General features: G+C 40.8%; 1 protein-coding gene and 1 long non-coding RNA gene across 2 annotated transcripts in view; one reads left to right on the forward strand and one right to left on the reverse strand.

Annotated features, from left to right (window-relative positions):
• The window catches only part of LOC137040229 (uncharacterized), a 58,410-nt gene that overhangs the window by 11,402 nt on the left and 23,175 nt on the right, over window positions 1–23,833 (reverse strand). The window contains exon 3 of the long non-coding RNA XR_010897872.1: window positions 3,442–3,659. This is a non-coding gene — a long non-coding RNA (uncharacterized lncRNA). The remainder of the gene's footprint in view (window positions 1–3,441; window positions 3,660–23,833) is intronic.
• LOC137040223 (uncharacterized) overlaps window positions 14,493–23,833 on the forward strand; it is a 192,170-nt gene continuing 182,829 nt past the window's right edge. Inside the window, exon 1 of the mRNA XM_067415683.1 lies at window positions 14,493–14,621. The gene's annotated coding sequence lies outside the window, so the exon portion shown is untranslated. The remainder of the gene's footprint in view (window positions 14,622–23,833) is intronic.

Here is a 23,833-nt window from a genome sequence, read left to right on the forward strand (position 1 = left end):
GCTAATCGCTGAAGTGACCCTTTAAGCAGAACTTAAACTGAATGAGTTACAGCAGTTCTGTTAAGTGTAATTACTATTTTATGTGTTTTTGCTCAGTAATATCGGGAGTGATCTGTTAGGGTTGAATGTTATTTTATGTTGGAATTTAAAAAGGTTTATGTAATGTTAAGTTGTGTGGGGTTACCTGTTTAAACTTAAACTGTTTAAGGAAATCAGTTTCTTTAAATTATTTAGGTTATCTCAACTTGTTTGGTTTTACAGTGTGTATTTAATTTTTTTTCTCCAACTAAAATATAAAAAAATTCTTTAAACAAGATAAATTCCATAAAAATAACTGTATTACTGTACTACTGTATTAATATTTATTTTTATCTGCATTTTGAACTTCATTGCATAGTTGCTACTACATATGATACTAAGACTTGATTTCAGAGAATTATTTGTATTATCTTGAATAAATGTCTATTTTGGCCAAAAACAAAAAAACAAAACACGTTTTATAGGTGGAAAAAAGTTAAAACCCATCATTAAAAGTGTGCTTGTATTCAAAATGTATCAATATATATGAAAAAACAAATTGAGTTTTTAATCTATTATGCTATACATTTTAAGTGCTCTCTCTCTCTCTCTCTCTCTCTCTCTCTCTCTCTCTCTCTCTCTCTATATATATATATATATATATATATATATATATATATATATATAAAATATCTTGCCGATTGCTTCTCAAATAAACAAATATCTTGTTTTAAGCAATTATGTCAATGTCACTATTTATAGAGCACTTAAAAATGTTCTGTATATAGCATAATAGATTAAAAACTCAATTCAGATAAATGCATACAATAAACAATACAATTATAGACATAATTAGATATAATTAGATAAAAGACCATTTAAAAACGTGTTACATAATTTATTTTATGTAATGTTTAGTAGAATATGACTGTGGAACCACAAGAAAATTAGGTTATGACAACACTGATCCATTTCACACTTTTAAAAACCATTTAAAACATCATTATTTTATAAATGTGCATTCAAAATGCATCTTATGTTATTCTATTTTCTATCTCGGAGTGGTGTAGTTACGGCATCTACTAGCAGATGCTAAGTGGACCATGCTAACCAGCTAATCCCTGACCTCTTGGATTAGCACAGTTATGTCATGAACTGATTCCAAATCAGATGCAACTGGCTGTGGGAAGGACTGACTGCAGGTCAGTGTGGAAATATTCAAGGGTTCGGGGGAATAAACTTGAACCGGTACAAGTCCCACAGTCGTCTGGGTGAGTTTATTCCCTTAAGCGCAGTTTGGAAAATTTGCGTGTCAAGCTGAGTTTTTCAGTGCATGGACACACACACACACACACACACACACACACACACACACACACACACACACACACACACACACACACACACACACACACACACACACACACACACACAGTTAAATCCTGTGTGGTGGGGATTGCCCTCTGGAGATTGTGCAGCATCCAAGACTGAGTCGCCGCTCTCTGACCTCTTCACACGCACACACTCCTCCCGTTATGGGCCTATACGTCCGTTCTCAGGCGGTGTTTGTGCCGTGTAGAGCTTTGATCCCCAGCTGTAGGGTACTTACAAGCCAAATTTCCAAATGCGTAAGAGTCAGCCCTCCCGCTGGAGCGAGAGAGAGAGAGAGAGAGAGAGAGAGAGAGAGAGAGAGACAGAGAGACATGATGAATTCTTACACGGCTTTGGGAATTGGGTCTCGGAGGCTGGAGCTAATAATATATCACTGCAGCCGAGAGAGAGAGAGAGAGAGAGAGAGAGAGAGAGAGAGAGAGAGAGAGAGAGAGAGAGAGAGAGAGAGAGAGAGAGAGAGAGAGAGAGAGAGAGAGAGACATACTGTGGGCAAAAAAGTATTTAGTCAGTTCTCCCACTTAAAAATATGAGATAGGCCTGTAATTTTCATTATAGGTACACTTTAACTATGAGAAGAACTATGCAAAAATCCAGAAAATCACATTGTCTGAGTTTTAAATAATTTATTTGCAAATCATGGTGGAAATTAAGTATTTGGTCAATAACAAAAGTTAATCTCAATGCTTTGTTATACCTTTTTTGGCAATGACAGAGGTCAAACGTTTTCTGTAAGTCTCCACAAGGTTTTTACACACTGTTGCTGGTAGTTTGGCCCATTCCTCTATGCAGATCTCCTCTAGAGCAGTGATGTTTTAGGGATATCGCTGGGCAACGCAGATTTTCAACTCTCTTTAAAGATGGGTTTTAGATCTGGAGACTGGCTAGGCCACTTCAGGACCTTGAAATGCTTCTTACGAAGCCACTCCTTAATTTTCTGGGTGGTGTGTTTATCATTGTCATGCTGAAAGACCCAGCCATGTTTCATCTTCAATGCCCTTACTGATGGAAGTAAAACAGGTGTCATTAATACAGGTAACAAGTGGAGGATAGAATAGCCTCTTAAAGAAGAAGTTACAGGTGAGTGAGAGCCAGAAATCTTTCTTTTTTTGTAAGTGACCAAATACTTATTTTCCAATATAATTTGCAAATAAATTATTTAAAAATCAGACAGTGATTTTCTGGATTTTTTTTCTTTCTCATCTTTTTAAGTGGGAGAACTTGCACAATTGGTGGCTGACTATTTATATATAGAGACAGATAAATAAATATGCAAACAGAGAGAGACAGGCTGTGCAGGGAAATGTGTGTGTGTGTGTGTGTGTGTGTGTGTGTGTGTGTGTGTGTGTGTGTGTGTGTGTGTGTGTGTTTCCAGCAGGCATATGTATCAGTCATCAATGCACAGTTAAGAATATCGATCAGGCAGTTATTGACGAACGCGTGTATTACAGAAAGTGTGACTAGTTCTGACCCGACACACAGCCCTCTCTCGCGCGCGCGCTCTCTCTCCGTGCCTTCAGGTCAGTGTTGATCTGACCTCACTAGTAACGATTTCACACACAACCGCAGAACACGCCTGGTCATGGACGAGCTATTCAATCCGCAAGGAGCGCATCATCAATACAATTATCATATCGCAGTTTATGACATTACAGTTGAGTCGCTGAATCGAACGCAATTGAATTAAATCACGTCGGCTCGTTACAGGTGACGACAGACAGGCCGAGTCAGTCATCACGCCTGAGAGAGAGAGAGAGAGAGAGAGAGAGAGAGAGAGAGAGAGAGAGAGAGAGAGAGAGAGAGGGCGGGGGGGATTTGGCTCTTTATCTCTGCGCTGCTCTACGCTGCTCAACGGCCAGTAAGCAGGATTAATGGTCCTGTCTCAGCGTGAGCCAGGTACACACACACACCGCAAGCTGCCACACAATCTCACTCACGCACGCACACACACACACACACAGGAGCTGGGCCGGTAATCGCATGCAAACAGCACACGCTTTTCAGGCAGCGCTACTTGCGCACACACATACTCACATTTCAAAAGCACAGGAAGCACCTGTTTCTCTCCCACAGAGCCTCGCACACACACGCGCCGCTGCGTTCATTCCCTCACGCTCTGTCTCTTTTCTCGTCTCAGCTCTCGTCCCGCTTCTGCAGTCAGGGTTTCCCTGGCGCTCTTCAGACAGCAGTGGAGCGTGACAGCAAGACGGTCCCCGGAGAAATCCTTCTACCGCTCGCTCCTGCGATCGTTTCTGTAAATATAGAAAGCAGATCGTAGCGCACAAGCAAAGGTCGCCATGGCGCGGTTCAAAAACATTCTCTCAAAAAAGTTGAGAAGGACAAACATTAAAGGCAATATTGGGCTGAGGAAAAGCATTTCACTCATTAGCACAGGATAAATGGCTGTGCGTTTAGCGTGCATTAAGCTGCTCTGAAGCAACCTAATGGATCAAACGGCCTTAGTGCATCTTACTCTTTTATAGATTTTAGATGGCACAGAACATCTGTCCTAAAGTCAAAGAACAATGCTTCTGACAGTTAATATCTCAGAGAATTTAATACAGCAAAGAAAGTTAGTGCATAGCCTAATTCACAGAACAAGGTTGACACAAGTAGGCCTACCTCAGAGAACCGCAACTGAAAAAGCACATCAAACTTAGCAAAGAAGCAGCGCTATTAGCAACACTGCACAGACATAGCAGTTATCAAAGTCAACAGAAGGAACAAAGTTAACCGAAAAAGCACAGTTATCAGTTAGCACAGAAGTAGCACAGTTAGCAAAGATAACAGAAATAGAACAGATAGCACAGAAAAAGCCGTTAGCAAAGGAAATTCAGAAAAAAGAATGTGACAGCACATCAGAAAACAGCAAAGTTATGACATATAAGGTGCGTCCCAATTCACATACATGTACTAGGTCATTATGTGACGTTTTTAAGTATAAACAGTGCGAGTAGTGTGTTCACACTGACAATTCCAAAAAAACAAAAAGTGCACTTTATATACCCGGATGATGCACTAAATTAACAGAAAAAACTAAGGCCCTGTCCCAAATGGCCCCCTAAACCCTTCCTCTGAGACCTCACTTTCCCGACGTAATGCTTTCAACTGCCGGGTAGAAGTCCTCTGCGTAGCTCGCGAACTTGCAGGCTCAGCTGAAGTGCGCATTGAAGACGAATAGCAGCCGCAAAGGGGGCGCTCACGAGCACCCTTCTTTAAGCTTAAATGGCGAATGGGACACCCTGAGGTCTTGTGGTCTTAAAGGTCCCGTTTTTCGTGTGTTTTTGAAGCCTTGATTGTGTTCACAGTGTGCAGTATAACATGAGTTCATGTTTCGCGAGTAAAAAAGCACAGTATTTTTCACACAATTTACTTATCTGTACAGCGCTGTTTCCTCTGTCCTAAAAACGGCCTGATGATTTCCTTGTTCTATGAAGTCCCTCCTTCAGAAATACGTAACGAGTTCTGATTGGGCCAGCGCTTCCCGTGTTGTGATTGGACAGCAGCTTAGCGCACTTTGCCCGGAAAGGTCCCGCCTCTTACCATAACGGGGAGATGCAAGCTGAATGCGAGAGCAACAAGACCACGCCCCCTATTTTTGCGTATTCTTGTGGGCGGAGGGTTAGTCAACAAACAGTTCTAGTGACGTCATTCATGCAAGGAAGTGCAGGGGTGTAGTTCGCTGTAGGCTTTGAAAGGGAACTTCTGTTAAATAAAATATCACGCTTGGCATTTAACTTTGAGCGTTATAATTTTACAGGTATTATTTATGCTCTAACAGCAACATTACACACTAACTAAACCTTGAAAGATGGGATCGCGAAGAACAGGACCTTTAATGGACACGCACACGCAGCGGCCATTGTGAGTCCACTCGGAAGTGCACATGAAGTGTGCCATTTGGGACAGGGCCAAAGTGTGGAATGTTGGACACTTCATGCACTTGACTGTCGCAGCTTTAATTACGTAGAGGGGGGGAGGGGGCTAGATTCCGATGTTGAATGACAAAATAACCATGTAAAGTTCATTCACTACACGGTTGAGTACATTGTGCACATAAGTGCATAGTGTAAGTGCATAGTGTGCGTCATTTGGGACACAGCTAGAGAACACAACATAAGTTGTCACTCTCAGAGGTAACTCTGAAGGCAGTAGACCCATCTAACAGATAGCTGGAGTAAATGAACAGATAATACAGAAAAGAGTAAGTGACTTGGTTAACTCCGAGAACAGCACAGATAATAATTCAGAGAGCATAGGACATGACTTATTACAGCATAGTTATTATTGCTTTAATTGTGATTTAATTTAAGAGATGACGAATAGTTGGGCTTCATTACTAGCCTACACTCAAGGTTCTTTGTTGGCTCCATTAAGAACCTTTCACTTCCATCTAACCATCCAAATGTTCTAAAAATGCTAATGTTCCCATTAATTTATGAAGATGTTTGTTTCCTGAATGTCAATCCAGGTGTGGTTTCACAGACAGGGCTTAGATTAAGCCAGTATAAAGCCTTAGTTCAACTTTATTAATGTTTGTTCATAACTTTGAGAGAACCTTGCCAGAACATTGTGAGAAAGCTCCCTGTTCATCTGGCCAAAACACCTGTTCTTTTTACAGGGAAAGGGTTCTTTAGAATATTAAGTTCTTCAGATAAAAGTGGTTCATTAAAGAACTTTTAACTAAAAGCTTCTTTGGGGAACCTGAAATTGTTCTCCTATGGCAGAGCAAAGTTTACCTGTATTTTAGTGTTTTATTTGGGTTGGTTCTAAACTCCTCAGGACAGCGGGTCCCCAAAAGCACGACGACCTCTGTTCTACGGCATCTCTGCGGAAAAAACCCTGTAAGGAACCTTTATTTTTACGAGCGTATTAAAAGACTAAGTGCAATACTCAAATAGTCGCTCGGAGAAAATTTGAGCTAAAGAGACCCAGCACTCTCGCTCCCAGTCCCAAGCCGTCACATTATTGAGAGATGTGCGCAACAGAAAAAACCGCAGCGAACTGTGCTAATGGCATATCGATCTGGGGAGGATGAGAACAATCCAGCAAACTCTCTTTTTTTTCTCTCGCTTTTACGTCCAACCGTGACGTGAAATGAAACGCTTTTATCTCAGGCACAGGCCGAGCCGCGCGAGAGGCCTGGCGGGCGCACTGTCAATGTCTCAGCGCGCCCTCTGCGCGCGCAATATCTGCCGATCTGCCTCGACAGTGATCTGTGCGCGCGACAGAACGCTATTAAAATGATAAGAGAGAACTTTAACCAGATTAAAACGAGACTCGCGCCGCTAAACGGGACGCAGTCGCCACGGACCGGATACTTTCGTTGAGTCGTTTGCTCGGCACTCTTCCTGCCTCTCTCACTCTTTCTCTCTCTCTCTTTTCTCTCGTCATTAATCTCGTGGCAGCGCTGCAGGAAACAGCCTTTCACAGGCAGCTGGAATTTCATCTCCTCCCTCGGTCTTTATTACTCTTCCACTCAACCTATCCCTCGTTCACCCCCCTCCCTCTCTCTCTCTCTCTCTTTCTCTCTCTCGCGCGCTCTATCTCTCCCTCCGTTTATTACGGCGCTCTAATCACTCGCGCGCAGGTAACAGAACACTGCGCCGCACACAATAGCGCCGGCCTTCACAGCACCTCTACGCACACACAAACAGAAGCCCAGGCTCATAAACTAACACGCACACACATACACGCACACCCTCTAAATCGCACACGCCGTGGATTCTTCTCTCAGAAGGGCAGGGTAAGTGACGGGAGGAGGAGGGGTGGCTCAGAATGATAAAGAGAGGGGGAGAGACGCAGAGCGTGATTAGAGAGCGAAAGAGAGAGAGGGACACAAGCGGCGGCAGCGTCTAGCGGAACCCGGCGATACGGAGAACGGCGGTACAGCAGCCCCCCCTAGCGGCACACAGCGCAACTGCAGTCAACTCGGCGCGATCGGGTCTTTTTTTTTTTTTTTTGGAAACCGGACTTTATTAGCATGGTAATTCACGGTAAACGCTACAGAAGAAATAAAATGAAATAAATTGGGTGTGGGGTACTTTTATTTACAACTACTGAAAACATCCTAGCAACCACTCCAGACGCCCTAGCAACTGCTCTGTACCCCTATCACCATGAAGGCTCGTTTGCACAGGCAAAACTCTGGTGTTAATAATCTCCGTCTCGCATTCTGTCACTCTCGTTTCTCTCTTGTGGCCTCTTGCGCAGTCTCGCAGCGTCATTCACACCAGCTCTGCACACACAGATGACACGTCTTTACACACACACACACACACACACACACACACACACACACACACACACACACACACACACACACACACACACACACACACACACACAGGGCAAAACTGCAGATATGTGTGTATTTGTTATCACAGTCTTTAATCAGCAATTTATGCTGCAATGTGAAAAAGTGGGTGATGCTAGTTTGAGATTGGCCTGCAGTGTTTGTGTCCCGTTCAGTTGGCTTCATTTAATAGGCTTGTCAATATTTCAAAAGTTAAAGAGCCCCTATTATGGATTTTTGAAAATGACCTTTCATGTTTGTGCAAAATAGTTCTAAGTGAATGAAAACATCCTGCAAAAGTTTTAAATCTGAAAGTGCCCCGCATAGGCCACACACACACACACACATATATATATATATATATATATATATATATATATAGCCTAAAGTTATTGTCTCACAAATGTAAGAGTTTCAAGGCGTTTTGTTGTGACGTCAAGACGCCTGTCCTCTTACGTCACGCGCAGACACCAGGTTCAAAACTTGAACCACCTCAAGCACTGCTTCAGTTACTGGATACCATCATGTCGAGAAGACTGCTCTCTACAATGTGTTTACAGAGCAGAGTATCTCTCAGAAAGCATGGATTTAGGGAGACCGATTCATCCATCGAATCGTTTTAGAATCATTGAACATTGTGGTGATGCGCAATATATATTATGAGAAAATGTAACTGTTTTTTGAACTTTAAAGCATTTAAACCTGTTTTTGGAGCCTTCCAAAACTAAAGAAACTTGAAAATAGCATAACTGGGGCACTTGGGTTTTCAGCTCAAATGAAAATGTTGATAACATTTTTAAATAGCCTTAAAAATGTTATGTATATTTTTTTACATTAACACCAAAACCAGACCAAACTGCAATGTTTGTGGAATAAAAGAATATCATAATACAATCATAAATAAATAATAATAGAAGAGAGAGGCATGTTCTAGGGGCCGACACTTCATCAGACTCCTGGAACACGCTATATTCCTTTGCTGTCTGTGTGTCGACTCTTGGCGCAGCGGATCAGAGTGTGTCATGCTGCGGCTCCTGTGAATAGGCAGACAAATAAACAGTTGGCAGGGTGTGTGTGTGTGTGTGTTTTCCTGGCAGGACACGCTGCTCGTCCGCGCTGTTAAATCCTCTCATTTCCTTCCACCCATGTAACTCAACACAGAAAACCCACACACCGTCTCCATACACATACCAGAAACTGTGTCACTCACTCTCTCTCTCTCTCTCTCTCTCACGCTCTCTCTCTCTCTCTCTCTCTCTCTATCTATCTATCTATCTATCTATCTATCTATCTATCTATCTATCTATCTATCTATCTATCTATCTATCTATCTATCTCTGTCTGTCCTGACATTAATAGGGAATCTTTTTCTTTCTTTCTTTCTTTCTTTCTTTCTTTCTTTCTTTCTTTCTTTCTTTCTTTCTTTCTTATCAAGGGACATCGAGTTGACAGAAGCAGCGAGACGGCGTGCGGCTGCTTCCTTTCCTCTGCCTCAAGCACACAAAATCAAAGACATGAGACTTACAAGCAGCGAAAAACTTCCCCAAGGGAAATACCAGGCTTGCATGTGGCTGCTACTGCCAACGAACACACGTACACGCATGCTAACACACACATACACACACACATGCTGTGGTAAACCACACTGGCAAGTGCTATACCAAATTTCATGCAGTACTGGTCTAGAGTTCAACTGATTCACACACACACACACACACACACACACACACACACACACACACACACACACACACACACACACACACACACACACACACACACACACACACACACACACACACACACACACACACACACAGACACAGACACACACAGACACACACACACACACACACAAGAGAGAGTTTTACTGGACCTGTCAGGCGCTTTTGTTCATCTTTAATGTTCCATCCCCTGCTAGAATTACAGGGCTAATCTCAAACACACAATGGTGCATTCTTCAGGCAGGAAAGATATAACTCATGGTGGAAGCAACTCGGAACAACAGCAACTCAGCCCTGAATTGGTAGGCCAGGTAATATCACAGAGGGGGTCAGCGCATGCTGAGGTGTACGGTGGGCAGAAGTCATCAACTTTCTGCACAGTCAGTAGCTACAGATATCCGAACTTTGTGTGTCCTACAGATTAGCTCAAGAACAGTGCATAGAGAGCTTCATGGAATGGATTTCTATGGCCGAGCAGCTGCATCCAAGCCTTACAATGCAAAGCGTTGGATGCAGTGGTGTCTGTGTTCTCTGGAACGATGAATCACCCTTCTTAATCTGGCAATCCGATGGATGAGTCTGGGTTTTGAAGTTTCCAGTAGAACAGTACTTGTCTGACTTCATTGTACCACGTGTAAAGTTTTGTGGAGGGGGGATTATGGTATGGGGTTGTTTTTCAGGGGTAGGGCTTGGCCCATGAGTTACTTTCACTGAAAGACATTTTGGACAATTTCATGCTCCAAACTTTGTGGGAACAGTTTGGGGATGAGCTCCTGTTCCAATATGACTGCACACCAGTGCACAAAGCAATGTCCATAAAGACATGGATAAGTTATATTGGTGTGGAGGAACTTGACTGCAGTACACACTGGCCTCCTGACCTCAACCCGATAGAACGGGATGAATTAAAGCGGAGACTGCGAGCCAGGCTCTCTCGTCTAACATCAGTAACTGACCTCACGAATTCGCTTCTAGAAGATTCCCATAAACACACTCCTAAACCTTGTGGAAAGCCTTCCCAGAAGAATTGAAGCTGTTATAGCTTCAAAGGGTGGGCCAACTCCATATTAAACCGTACAGATTAAGAATGGGATGTCATTAAAGTTCATGTGCATGTAAAGACAGGCGTCCCAAAACATTTGGCAATATAGTGTGCCACGCTGGCTGTATTATGGGAAACAGTATTACAGCCAGTGTGCATTGTTACATAATTTAGCATTTTGATTCCATTCATACAGGAAATTTACACACTATGCACAGTAATATGTAGACATACAGTATAGAGGCTACTGAACAGTGAGTAGTACATATGCAGCCTGCATTTGTGTGTGGTATGAAGGGATCCATTTCATTGGCTGGTCAAATTTGACTGACCAGATAAACTGTCCAGTGGGGTTTTAGAGTCTCAGCACACGCTGTTAGCCTTTAAATGTCAACTAGAGAGCAGCACCAGACAGAACGAGAGGGGCAGTTGTGTGCATTCCAGCACTGAGTCCCCTCTGAATATTGTAAATGTACACATGGTGTGTGGGAATGAAACGGAGCGTGCTGCCCACAAGATTGTGAGAGAGACAGAGTTATTTGTGTAAAATGCACAATGTGGGTTTTTTCCATTGGTTTTTGTCTGTATTATGATTCAGGCTGCATGACTGATGTTTCCTGGGGAAGGAGTAGCGTGGTGAATACTAGTGACCGGTGTGTACATGTACTATCTCTTTATATAATTTCTTTGCACCTATATTAACATTTTAAAAAGTGAGGAAAATTAGCATTGATTTGCTTTGACAAAGCAACATTTTCATCAAAAATCATCTATATGAGCATCAACATTTAATGAGAAATTTGATCCAGCAACCATTTAAACTACACCATTTTTCTCGAAAAATGTAAAACTTTTTATGGGTTTTGGCCGATCATTTAAACAAAAACAGCGTTTTTGGGGCCTGAAATCGCAAACTTTTGAACATGGATTTCAAAGTGCAAAGTCTACCTAAAACACGAATTTGTGAAAATGGTGTCATCTTGCTCATGAGTATTACAGGCGTGTAGTGTTTCTTTACAAAGTGACATCGCCATCTACTGACTTGGCATGAATAATACAGTTTTTTATTTTTATTTTAGACAATCGTTTTGCTGTCTGTACATGAAAAAACGCAAATGACGCACATTGTTGTCATGTAAGTGTACACTTAACAACAAGTATTTATAATTTATGTTTCAGGGTTTAAACTAAACGTTTAATAGTACAGTAAAAAAAAAAAAGAAGTAAGATTTCCTTAATTATTAAGGAAATTATTTGTGAAATTTACTTTCTTAAGTTTTTTCAAAGAAACTTAGTAACACACTGAATTAAACATGAGATTTCAAAGTAGAAAGAGAAATAGTATAGCCATGTAAAACACTGATAATTCAAAAAATATTTTTTTACAGTGCATGCTAAACCTTGAGCAACACGGTGAGCAACGCTAAATTTTTGCAAACAACATTATGTTGTATATTTTTGTCACATTAACTGTTTGAATTAGCATACACACAGTGTACAGTCCATACTACATTCTGTTATATGAAAGTTAAGCAAATTATATCCAGCTCCTTTTAGATACTCTAGTACGGTAGGAACGCGTCTAACTAGATTGGCAACCACCAATACAGCGATTGGATGTTTTTAAGCATAACACATAACCTGGTTAGGCCACAGTGTGTGATTGTGTAGAGGCTGGGAAACAATGAACCCACTGCCCTGTGGCGCAGCTCACTCACAGGACTCTTCTGTGTTCTCCAGCGCTGCGTGGTCCTCTCAGTGGAGCTGCGTGAGAGGGCCCTGTCAGCCGAAGCTCTGGCTGGAGGCCCAGACCACACACACGCACACACTCTCACACGCACACACCACTCTGTGACAGCAGGCAGAGAGCTTGGCACTGCCGCCGTCAGACAGGGGCAGGCCGGAATGTCAGCGGGCGGCAATGGCTGCCACGGCAACAGATCCATCAGTGTCTGCAGAGGGAGATTCCATTACCGTGACGACGGGTTACATCATCCATCTCCGCAGAGCTCTTGCAGGTTCTGTTCACGAGATGGGAAAAATATATGAATGCTCCATAACATTAATGTAGAAATTAAAGCTAAAGCTCCAATCTCCTCCCGAAAATCCAGAAAAAATTCTGTTAGTGCCTCAGTGACTACTTCACTCAGAGAAGCTGTCAATCGTGACGTCACACCCCCCATTTTTATAGCATCAAATAACTCCCTAAAACCACACTTATTTAAAAAAATTAACACTTGAAATGAAATCATTGTGATAAAAACTGGCTAGAATGACAGAAGCCATCTTTGCGGAAAAAATATTTGAAGAATCCATGGAGGCAGAGGTAATGAGCTATACTGGGACCAACCATCTAGGGGCGATCGAGACGCGTTGGCTTCAGTTTTCAACACAAGTGCGCATGCTTGGTACAAACCAAGCGGCAACCTTCTACAGTTTGTGTTGAAGCCAATACGGAAGTGAATTAAACTGCAATTCCTCGACTGGCCACTAGAGACAGGCTCCAGAAGGGAGCAGAATCTCATTGAGCCCCATGTTAAAATCAAGGGGGTAATCTAGCGCTCGGAAAGCGTTCCACCCCTAGGGGCTGCCATTGCTAACCAAGCCATCACCTGCTGTTAGCATCCCATTGACTCCCATTCATTTTTGAGTCACTTTGACAGTGAATAACTTTACATCTGAGACGTTTAAAGCAGCACTAGGTAACTTTTCAACCTTCAAAATATATTTTTTAAGACTCTTGTGATGATAAATCGACTTACAATAGGTTGAATGACACGTCTGCCATAGCCTGATGGGGTCTGTATCGTTTTTAATCGTACTTTTAAACTTCGGGTTTCGGGTAGTAACCCGAGAACAAAAAGAACTACAAAATTCGACTGCTTTACGGCATATACGTCACTTCCACCAACACCCACACTTCCTTAAATTCGGACGTGCGAGCCCAACTTTGTTCGTCGGATAATATAGTCATGTCCGAAGCAGCAGAGACAAATAAGAAAGAATAGGTTTTGTTGGAGGAAAGCAATAAGAGGAAACAAAAAAGTGATGGGATTAAAGGCAGGACGAGGATCAGCATGTGACCAGCGTTTGCTCGTTGGCGTGAGCTGAAGGAGGCGTGCCTGACCGATGCTGTCATGCTTGTTACGGTGATTACCTACCACTCAAACATTGAACTGAAGTATCATATAGATTCTGGAAAACGGTAACCAATAGACTACTATAATGACGCTGGCTTGTAAACGTAAGCATCGTGATTATTTGGCGTTTGAAAAAAATAAAACCCATGAAATTATATTTATATGACATGCTGAAACATGCCACTGACTGTAACGTTACCTGGGATGAAGACATTTCACACGCGCCGCCAGAAGAACTCTGAACTCCTCTTGCAGTGTTCAGGCGACCTGTTAGCGCTGCACTGACCCGCGGCGCCACTTTTATGAAGTTATTTGGCCCGCACCGCACCACTGTATATATTTTTACAACCCGCCGCGCACCCGCGACCATTAAATAGACATACGGGGTCCGCGGGTTATGAGACGACCGACGCATCACTAGTTCAGGGCTATCAGGGTTGTCATGTCAACAAATGCATGCGCGATGGCATCCCCTGTTGTAGGATTACAGATCTTACGACAGTAGTTGAGGACATTATTTTTTCCAAACTGTAGGGGGACCCCGAGAGCAAAAGTAGCCAAGTGGGGCTTTAAAGACTCCATTTGTCCATTGTTTATTTCTAAAGAAACACGACAATGCATAAAAGGCTCCGTTACCTTGTATCTTACACTATCGCCCCGAAGAAGCTGTTTTTGTAAAAATAGGCTAACGATTGCGTCATAACCAACGCGACTCTGTCGCACAGTTAAGAAATTACCGTATAGACCTGAGGAGACGCTCATAGGCAATCTTTTACTGTCTATGAGACAGTCGGGGGGACGTGGAGACATAAAGTCTGAGAAAGTCAAGGGGGAAGAATGGGGAGAAGCCCATAGTGAGCCAAAAGCAACGGGAGAAAATATTTAAACAACGTGATTCAGCTTTCGCTTTCCACATCTACTAGAAGACCTACAGCTGTCAGACAGGAGGCTCACGTCACATTTACGTCGTCAAGCTCAGTCTGAGCCTGCGCAGTTCGCTCAGCCATCAGGAAGTAAGTGCTCCTATACTGACCTCACTTAACGCCGTAGAAGGGAATGGGATCCCTCCGTCCATTTCTTTTACTGTCTATGGTTAAAATGCCCAACTTTACAGCAGAAAAAAAACATGCGTATAGCATAATCTGCATAATTAAGGGTGGGGACACTTTGAGTGACAGGTGGATAGCCGTTTGTTTGCTGTCTGTTAGTCATCACGTCACCTCAGCTCCGCCCACGTCCCGCCTCTTTGCCCATTTTCTGTTATCCGGGCGTGACGTGCGGTGACACGCTGCCAAGATGGCTACGTCCAGCTCGTCTCTACTTTACGCTTCAGAACTGCTCTTCAGAATCCTATGGGTGACGTCACGGACACTATGTCCATATTTTTTTACAGTCTCTATGGTAGGCCTATAAACCAAGCGGCAACCTCCCCCTTTTTCTGTTGAAGCCAATACATTAGTGACTTAAACTGCAATTCCTCGACTGGCCACTAGGGTGCAGAAGGGAGCAGAATCTCATTGAGCCCCATGTTAAAATCCCCAACTTTACGGCATAAAAAAACATGTTAACAGCCTGGTACAAATTGTGGTTTTGATCTATACGGCAAATTTTGCCCTTCATGACAACTGTGAGGGGGTGAATTTTTTGAATAACTCATTCGTTTACATTATATAAAGCCTTAAAGCTTTGCATAATTAAGGGTGGGCCACTTTGAGTGACAGCTGGATAGATTTATCTGGTGTCTGTTAGTCATTGCGTGACCTCAGCTCCGCCCACGTCTCGCCATTTTGCCCATTTTCTGTTATCCGGGCGTGACAAAAAATTCTGCCGCATCTTAAAAAACATATATTTCATGTTATAGTATTAAGGTGCGTTTACATGACAATGATGAACTAAAAACAGACGACAACATTGTTAAAATGATCCCTATTCACACAAATCTGTGAGAATGACTAAATAGGCTTTATTATGAATGCCAGGCCATTAGTTGGAGATACTGCTTTGTCAAGAAACACCGTGCGGACACGCATGTGTGAACATGTAACACACAAAACCTACACTTTAAAACCCGTTTTTGAAAGCTTGTGTTTTTAGGCCTCCTGTTCATTTGTCGTGTAAATGAACAGCCAAAACGCATACAAATTTTCAATTTTTAGTTGAAAACAGTTAACACAGCCTACCCTTAGATAACATTTGATATCTTTTTATTTTAAAATAAGTCTAAAAAGATATTTAAATACATCGTTTTATATACAGATACCAGTTTTTAGCTAATTGCTAATAAGTTATGCTAGTACAATGTTTTGTATAGCTATGGGATTTTTGGCTGTTTTCTTTTGCCAGGCAAAAAACATCTTCATACATAATAGATACATTTGTGCGATCTATCACTCATAGGAAAAGATGAAAAGTTCGACACCGTTTTCATTTAGTAAAAGAACCGAAAGAGGTTCTAATAAATAAAACAGTCAACTAAACAAAGGCACAAAAGCAGATAAAAGCACCAGACGAGGTTTAGTTTGCATCACATAAAACACGGACGTCGTTAGAGACATAAATTATGAATATTCGGGAATAAGAGCGGCGCTGGTCTCTGCTCGCTTTCATTGACGGTTTTCCGGGAGTGTTATTTATCTTGGGAAGCAGGCCGAGCCGGAGCGTGTGATCAGGAAGAGAGCGGGAGCTTGATTGATGTGTGTTTATGGGGAAATGAGTGATGCAGAGAAACACACCGCAATGTATTATAGACAGCGCTGACAGCTGTATAATTTTGTTATTATACACTCTTGCGCGAGAGCGAGCGGGATCTCTCCGTCAGCGTGACCCTTTGATCCGATTCGACGACACCGTGTCATTACATGCGCCTGCTGTCAGAGCGGGGGAAACGGCGAACAAACGCACGCTGAAGGGCTCTAGCAAGGGTTTCTCATACATCTTTTTCTTAAAAAATAAATAAATCTATCTTCTATATCTTCTCTTGAATATATATATATATATATATATATATATATATATATATATATATATATATATATATTCACACAATTTTTTTATACAAAATATCTTTCAATAAATCTGTTTTTCTGTCCAGAAGCAAGGAGTCAACAGTGATGTCATATCCTGTCAGTCTCACAGTTTGTGCCCCGACACACACACACACACACACACACACACACACACACACACACACACACACACACACACACACACAAACACACACCCACACAGCAGCTGCCTCACTTCCACTGCTCTCATCTGTAGATATCACACACATTCAAACTCTCACCTTACACACACACACACACACACACACACACACACACACACACACACACACACACACACACACACACAGTCTGATGTTACACAGATGCTGCTCTGATTGTTCTCCAGAGGCTTTGACACACGCTAACTAAATCCAAACCAAAATATCTTATATATAGTACTGAATATAGTTTTATATTTTTGATGTACAGTTTTGTAGTATAAAACCTTTATTTGAATATAACTTGTTTTAATGTGTTAAACATTTACTGTTTTGTTCCTCAGAGCTGCATCAATTCTTCATCATTGTGTTAAGTTGACATCAGATCAGTTCATTCACTGCCTGGGGTCGAAGGTTAAAGGTTACAGATAGGCTTGTGAACAATAACGCTGATTCAGCTCATTAGAAGTGTTCAAAATGTGCTTTTAACCTAACACTGTTTTCCACATTCACATGCAGGACTGAAAAAGTACCCATAATCCCCATCACAAATCAGAATCCATTTTAAAGGGGGTCATTTTTATTATTATTTTATGTTTCCCGGGGTGTACTTATAGTGTTAGTAAGATTTTTACATAAAAAAATTGTCATAATTTAAAAATAAAAGGCAATGCCCACACTGTAAAAAAATATTGTTGGTTTAACTTAAAAAAGTAAGTAACCTGGTTGCCTTAAAATTGTGAGTTTATTGAAATTAAAAATTTGAGTTGATGCAATGAAGGAAATTGGTTTAATAAATAGAAACTCAAAATATTATTGTATCTGAACCACATAATGTGATAAATCATAAAAATAGCACTATTTGGCATGTTTCACTGCGTCATCACAAATAAAACACACAATTACCCAATATGCTTACAAAATCTTTTAATAATATTTGAATAAAGGTTGTCGATTCTCAAAAATGTTCATTGTATTAACTCAAAATTTTAATTTAATTAAACTCAAAATTTTAAGGCAACCAGTTAACTTATTTTTAAATATTTTTTTTACAGTGTACCCTATTTTTAGCCGTCTGATCTGAAGGGGTGTGTCTGCTGTAAGAGTTCAGACTAAACTGCTGTGATTGAATTACATCTTTGCATATGCAATGTGGAACTCTCTGGAAAACTTTTACTGTATTTTTATTTATTTTACAATTACAGCTCTCAAGATTAACTAATTGTAAAAAAAAGAAAAAAAGAGTTGATTATAGCATTATATTCTTCGATCCTCAATCTGAAGCTATTTGTGTTACTGTGCCTTTAAGACTTGTAGGTAAATAAGCTCTGTACAAGCATAACAAACTCATCAGTTGCTAAATATTGAATATGTGTTATGCAAACAGGGTCCAACATTTATTATGCTTGTTAGTTTCAATGTTCAGGCTGGACTGGAGAGGACGGTTTACATTAAACGTTGTCTGCATGGTACATTGAACTAAGCGTTTGCCATTAGCATATATGACCTCATCATAACCTCTATGAGCCTTTTTGGTTATTAAAGGGTTAACACCTGTCTGTGACCTTTTTATCTCCCCTCCTGCATGATCATGCAAATGTGTGTGTGTGTGTGTGTGAGAGAGAGAGATAAAGAGATACACTGTCGATCCAGACTGCTGATTGTGTATGTAAAGCCCGCAGGGTCTCTTGTAATAACACACTGAAGGCATAGACAACATAACGTAACATCCAGTATTATTAGTGTTCGATTGATTATTGGAAAAGATTTAAATTGAGCCGCAAGATAAATCACGCACAATTCAGCAAGTCATCGAGTTCGCCAAAGAGAAACTAGACGGTGTAACCTAATCCGGCAGAAGCGGACAGTAAACACGCCTATCTGGTGCTTTGCTTTGAAACTTTAATAGACCTGATTCACAGGATACTTGTTTTATAGGGACAGCGCCTAATGAAACAGGTTTTTGATGGCGAGTTCCGTACAGCAAAATAAAGCTCGTTTACCTGGGCAATAATGGTAGAAATGTTCAATAGGTTTTTTGTAGTCAAGACTTAAATGTTTGTGTCAAAAATGAATCCAGCCTGTAGAAATATTCACTGTGGAGTACACATTTTGTTATGTATTTAACAACAGCCAAACATAACATAATAATGGATATAAATTTCATTTTTCAACAGATGGGGACAAACAATGAACAATGAGCAATTTTTGAATGGGCCACAAATAATACAGGCAAAATTGTACTTGTAAGTGGCACAAAGTGATTATTGTTGAAATATTAATTTGGTTCATAGGTTCACCACACAGTCATATTATAATTACAGTGGTTACGGAAATATTCAGACCCCCTTAAGTTTTTCACTCTTTGTTATAGTGCACCTATTTGATAAGATCATTTAATTTCATTTTTTTCTCATTAATGTACACACAGCACCCCATATTGACAGAAAAAACCTGAATTGTTGACATTTTTGCAGATTTATTAAAAAAGAAAAACTGAAATATCACACGGTCCTAAGTATTCAGACCCTTTGCTTTGACACTCATTTATTTAACTAATTTCTTCTGATAATCCTTGAGATGGTTCCACACTTTCATTTGAGTCCAGCTGTGTTTGATTATACTGATTGGACTTGATTAGGAAAGCCACACACCTGTCTACATAAGACCTTACAGCTCACAGTGCATGTCAGAGCAAATGAGAATCATGAGGTCAAAGGAACTGCCTGAAGAGCTCAGAGACAGAATTGTGGCAAGGCACAGATCTGAACCATATGAATACACAACCTGTTCTCACTCCCAAGGCATCAAGATCTGAAGCATGGTCAAGTACCTTCCACGTCACAATGAAGATGCTAAAGGTACCCATGGGCGTCAATTTTCGTTAAAGGAACTGTATGTAAGAAATGTATTTCAATGAATCATAAAATGACCGGGATATGTCACTAGACATTAAGATATCATGTTAATTTCAAATACCATTTACATCAGTAGTCCCGCCAGGATATTGTCATTTAAAAGTTGTTGTTGCAGCCCTCAACTGATGTTAATGTTGACATGTTGTGTTTTGGCCTGAAGCTCCCCCCTCCACCTATCACGAAGTCAGTAGTGTTTCGGCATCTGGGTTGCCAGATCTGCTCTAGTTTTCACAGCTACAGCTACAAACGTTCCTGCTGGATCATGCAGCCTATCTGGCAACCTCGAGTCAGGGGGAGGGGGAGAGGGAGAGGGAGAGGGAGAGGGGATAAACCTGCAGTACCAGTTTTGGCCACAATCTTACATACACTTCCTTTAATCTTTTGTGCGGGTTGGGTACCGAAACCCGGTGCCCCCGGTGCCTAAATAACCGGTATGTACTGAACCGAATCAGAACGCAGATTTCGGTTCCTCATTTCTGTGCTGCCCACTTAAAGGTTTACTTCACCGCTTTTTCATATTAAACTATGTTATTCCCTTAACTTAAACGAGTTGATACATACCTCTCTCGTCTCAGTGCGTGCACCTAATCTCTCTGACGCACGGTGACGATCTGATAGCATTTAGCTTAGCCCACTAAGCCCAGTTCATTCACTATGGTACCAAACAGAGATCAAGTTAGAAGTGACCAAACACCTCCATGTTTTCCCCTATTTAAATACAGTTACACTAATAGTTGAACGATCAAGTATGGTGACAAAATAAAACGTGGCGCTCTTCTAATCGGATTAAAAAGGAGAACTATAATGTAAGTAAGTAAAAAGTCCCGCAGTAAAAAGTCCCGGCCGAAACATCTTTCCTCACACCTCCCCCTCACTCTCTCATTTCTGTCAATAGGGAGATGTGAGGGAAGATGTTTCGGCCGGGACTTTTTACTGCGCCGAGCCGAAGTACTCTCAGAAGTGCTAATCCGCCATACATTATAGTTCTCCTTTTTAATCCGATTAGAGAAGTACCACGTTTTATTTTGTCACCATACGTGCTCGTTCAACTACTCGTGTAACTGTATTTAAATAGGGGAAACATGGAGGTGTTTGGTACTTCTAACTTGATCTCTGTTTGGTACCATAGTGAATGAACTGGGCTTAGTGGGCTAAGCTAAATGCTATCAGATCGTCACTGCGTGTCAGAAAGATTAAAAGCACGCACTGAGACGAGAGAGGTATGTATCAACTCGTTTAAGTTAAGGGAATAACATAGTTTAATATGAAAAGGCAGTGAAGTAACCCTTTAAGTTCAAACGCGCTTCCACGGCCGCGCTATGGCTGGCGCCAAGCCAGAGACAGACGCAATCAGCACTCGTCACATATCACAACTATTCAGTGTTTTCAAAATCATGTTTATTTAGGTTCCAGAGCACAATTTTAAATACACATACCAAACACACACACACTGATGTCTATAGATCAATAATAATCCTTTCAAACAGTTATCATTTGACTACGTGTCTTATTCATATCAGGTACACATTTTATAAGTAACTATATAGTTTACTTTATTCTTCTTTCACTTCACTGGTCACTTACTTTCATGTGTTTCGTGAGACGAGGATGAATTTACGTGATGTAAATCCGACAGATCCGATTCTCTGGTGAGGCGCAAACTAACATGGCGGCACCCATCGCGCATTATAGATCAACTTACATGATCATTATGACAAAACACATTCACTTACACATATTTGAAAATCAGAACAGCAGTAAGTTCATGATATAGTTAACATGTTATATTTTGAATAAAAAAGAAAAAAATACATCTGTGATACAGCGGCTGCTGTGTGTCATGTGAGAAGTGCGATGCGTCGGCATGGAAACAATACACAATGCGTACTAAAATATTTAGTCAGAGAATATGGTCATATTTTAAGCAAAATAAAGCTGAACCTTGAAGATGGTAATTTTTTTTAATAAAAAGCCATTCTTTAATGTGATCCATCGTCGTTTTGTGGCGCTCTTTTTTCTTTTCTTTTTTTAAGTATTGGTTCAGGCACTGGTACTGTTTTAAAAGTACTGGTTTGGCACTGGTATCATAAAAAACCCAACTGATACAAAACCCTATTCTTTAGTTAATAAATGTTTCAGATTTTGATGCATTGGGAGTGAGAATAGGTTGCAAAACATATGCTATCACTTGTTTCTGCATCTTCTTTGACTATGTTTTGATCAGGATCATCAGAACTCTTTTAGAAGATATGTAATAGCGCCCACTACCATACAACAGTTAAAACAAATAAAAACTTGTCTTTTTGGCGGGGAAGCGCTTTCTCATAAAGGAAGAAATAACTCTTAAATGGCGGATCATCTATTAAAGAGAAAATAATCACTTCATCTGAATTTAGTGAAGTGAATAAAACAGCATTGAACCTACTTTCTGGAGTTCAACAACTACTGAAGAACTTTGTTCTCTCCCACCGGACTTGTGTGTAGGTGAGGCACCACTTACATAATTTTAAGAATATGTAATTATATTATTTACAATACACAGTGTGGTTTTTAATGATATATTTAGGGGGGCAACCCACAGATGGGGCAGGTCCCGACCCCACGATTTCCGCAAGGAGATGAAAACATGTTTTCACCTGAACTGCTGACGTGGTGTCGAAACTTCACACCACGTCAATTGAGTGTTCTTGAAAGGAGGGAAATACACAAGATGTTCTCTGCGCTGTCAACAATTTAAAGCACGCATAGAGATGGATACAAGAAGTGGCTTGTAAATTACTCTAAAAGAGGTAGCCTATAACCATTTCATAAAAAAATATAATGAAAAGTGTATACTGTTTAATCCCAGAGTAAGTCATTTAAAGCGTTTAACAGATAACGTAATCTCCAGTCATATAAAGTCAGTCATAAACTTGATCAGAAGATCAGTAACAAATGTATTCCCCACTAAATGGTCTAACAAAGCTATAAAAAGAACAAAGCAATAACCCATGAGTTATAATGATTTTATCTCATTTACTCACAATAAACAGCTCTTCCACCAGGTGACAGACTGTTTATGATTATCATAACTAAAGTAATTTTTTACAGTAAATTTAGCTACATGAAGCTAATTAAGTCCGATTTTGTGAATATAGAATATATTGTATGACTCAAACATATTTTTATTGCATTTTAGTCCATCCATCCATCCATCCAGTAAAAATTGTCATCTTGGCAGAAAGAAAAAATGGAACATATAATGCAAATGTTGATTAGCATATAAGGAGCCTATACTATATCCATTTTTTTTAAATATAGGCCTTTGTTTTTTTTCTAAAGAACTGAGCAAATGATTCTTTGAAATAGTCTATGTTTTAGCGCACCGCTTGCACGGATGCTAAACGCCATGTGCTCGGTGTGTAATCTGTACAGCCGATCATGCAGATGATCACTCTCTGTACGCATGCACTCACGCTCTGTCATCGCACTGTCACACTTCTATATTTAGCGTCATAAAAGCTCTAGAGCTATAATAAGGGAACATGCATGCACACCCGGAACGGCTATCAGGAGAATTCCCGGTGGGCTGCCCATAGCCTTTAGTCTTGGCGGACTTCTCTTGTTTTTCAAAACCACCTGTTTCGTTTAGCCACTCAGCATCTGTGAGGGTACTCATTTTGATTCTTGTCCAAAAACACTTCATTCTCCAAAATAATGTTAATCACCGCTGGGCATGTGCAGGAGCTTCACAAGTCTCACTATAAGACACAAACAACTCCAAGGCCTATCAAATATCACATATGTGCATGTTGATCTTCTTACTGTACTGCGCTAATAAACAACAACACTGAAAGAGCAGCTGCTTTTCTTTAAATAACAAACAACAACTTTCCAGGAACTTAAAAACCAATGATATCAACAAACCTATAAACAACTTCTTCACAGTCAAAGATGCTTATAGTCTTTTACTCAACAGGCACACACACAGAAAACATCTCTTGGTAAACAGGAACTTAGTACATGACATGCACATGTAGTTCTCAGCATACAGAACAAATAAACAGCAACAATCCTAGAAAAAAACGACATGTAAACACACAACATTTAATGACCAATCTAT

The sequence above is a fragment of the Pseudorasbora parva genome, chromosome 14 (genome assembly GCF_024679245.1).
Source record: "Pseudorasbora parva isolate DD20220531a chromosome 14, ASM2467924v1, whole genome shotgun sequence".
Classification (NCBI taxonomy): Eukaryota; Metazoa; Chordata; class Actinopteri; order Cypriniformes; family Gobionidae; genus Pseudorasbora; species Pseudorasbora parva.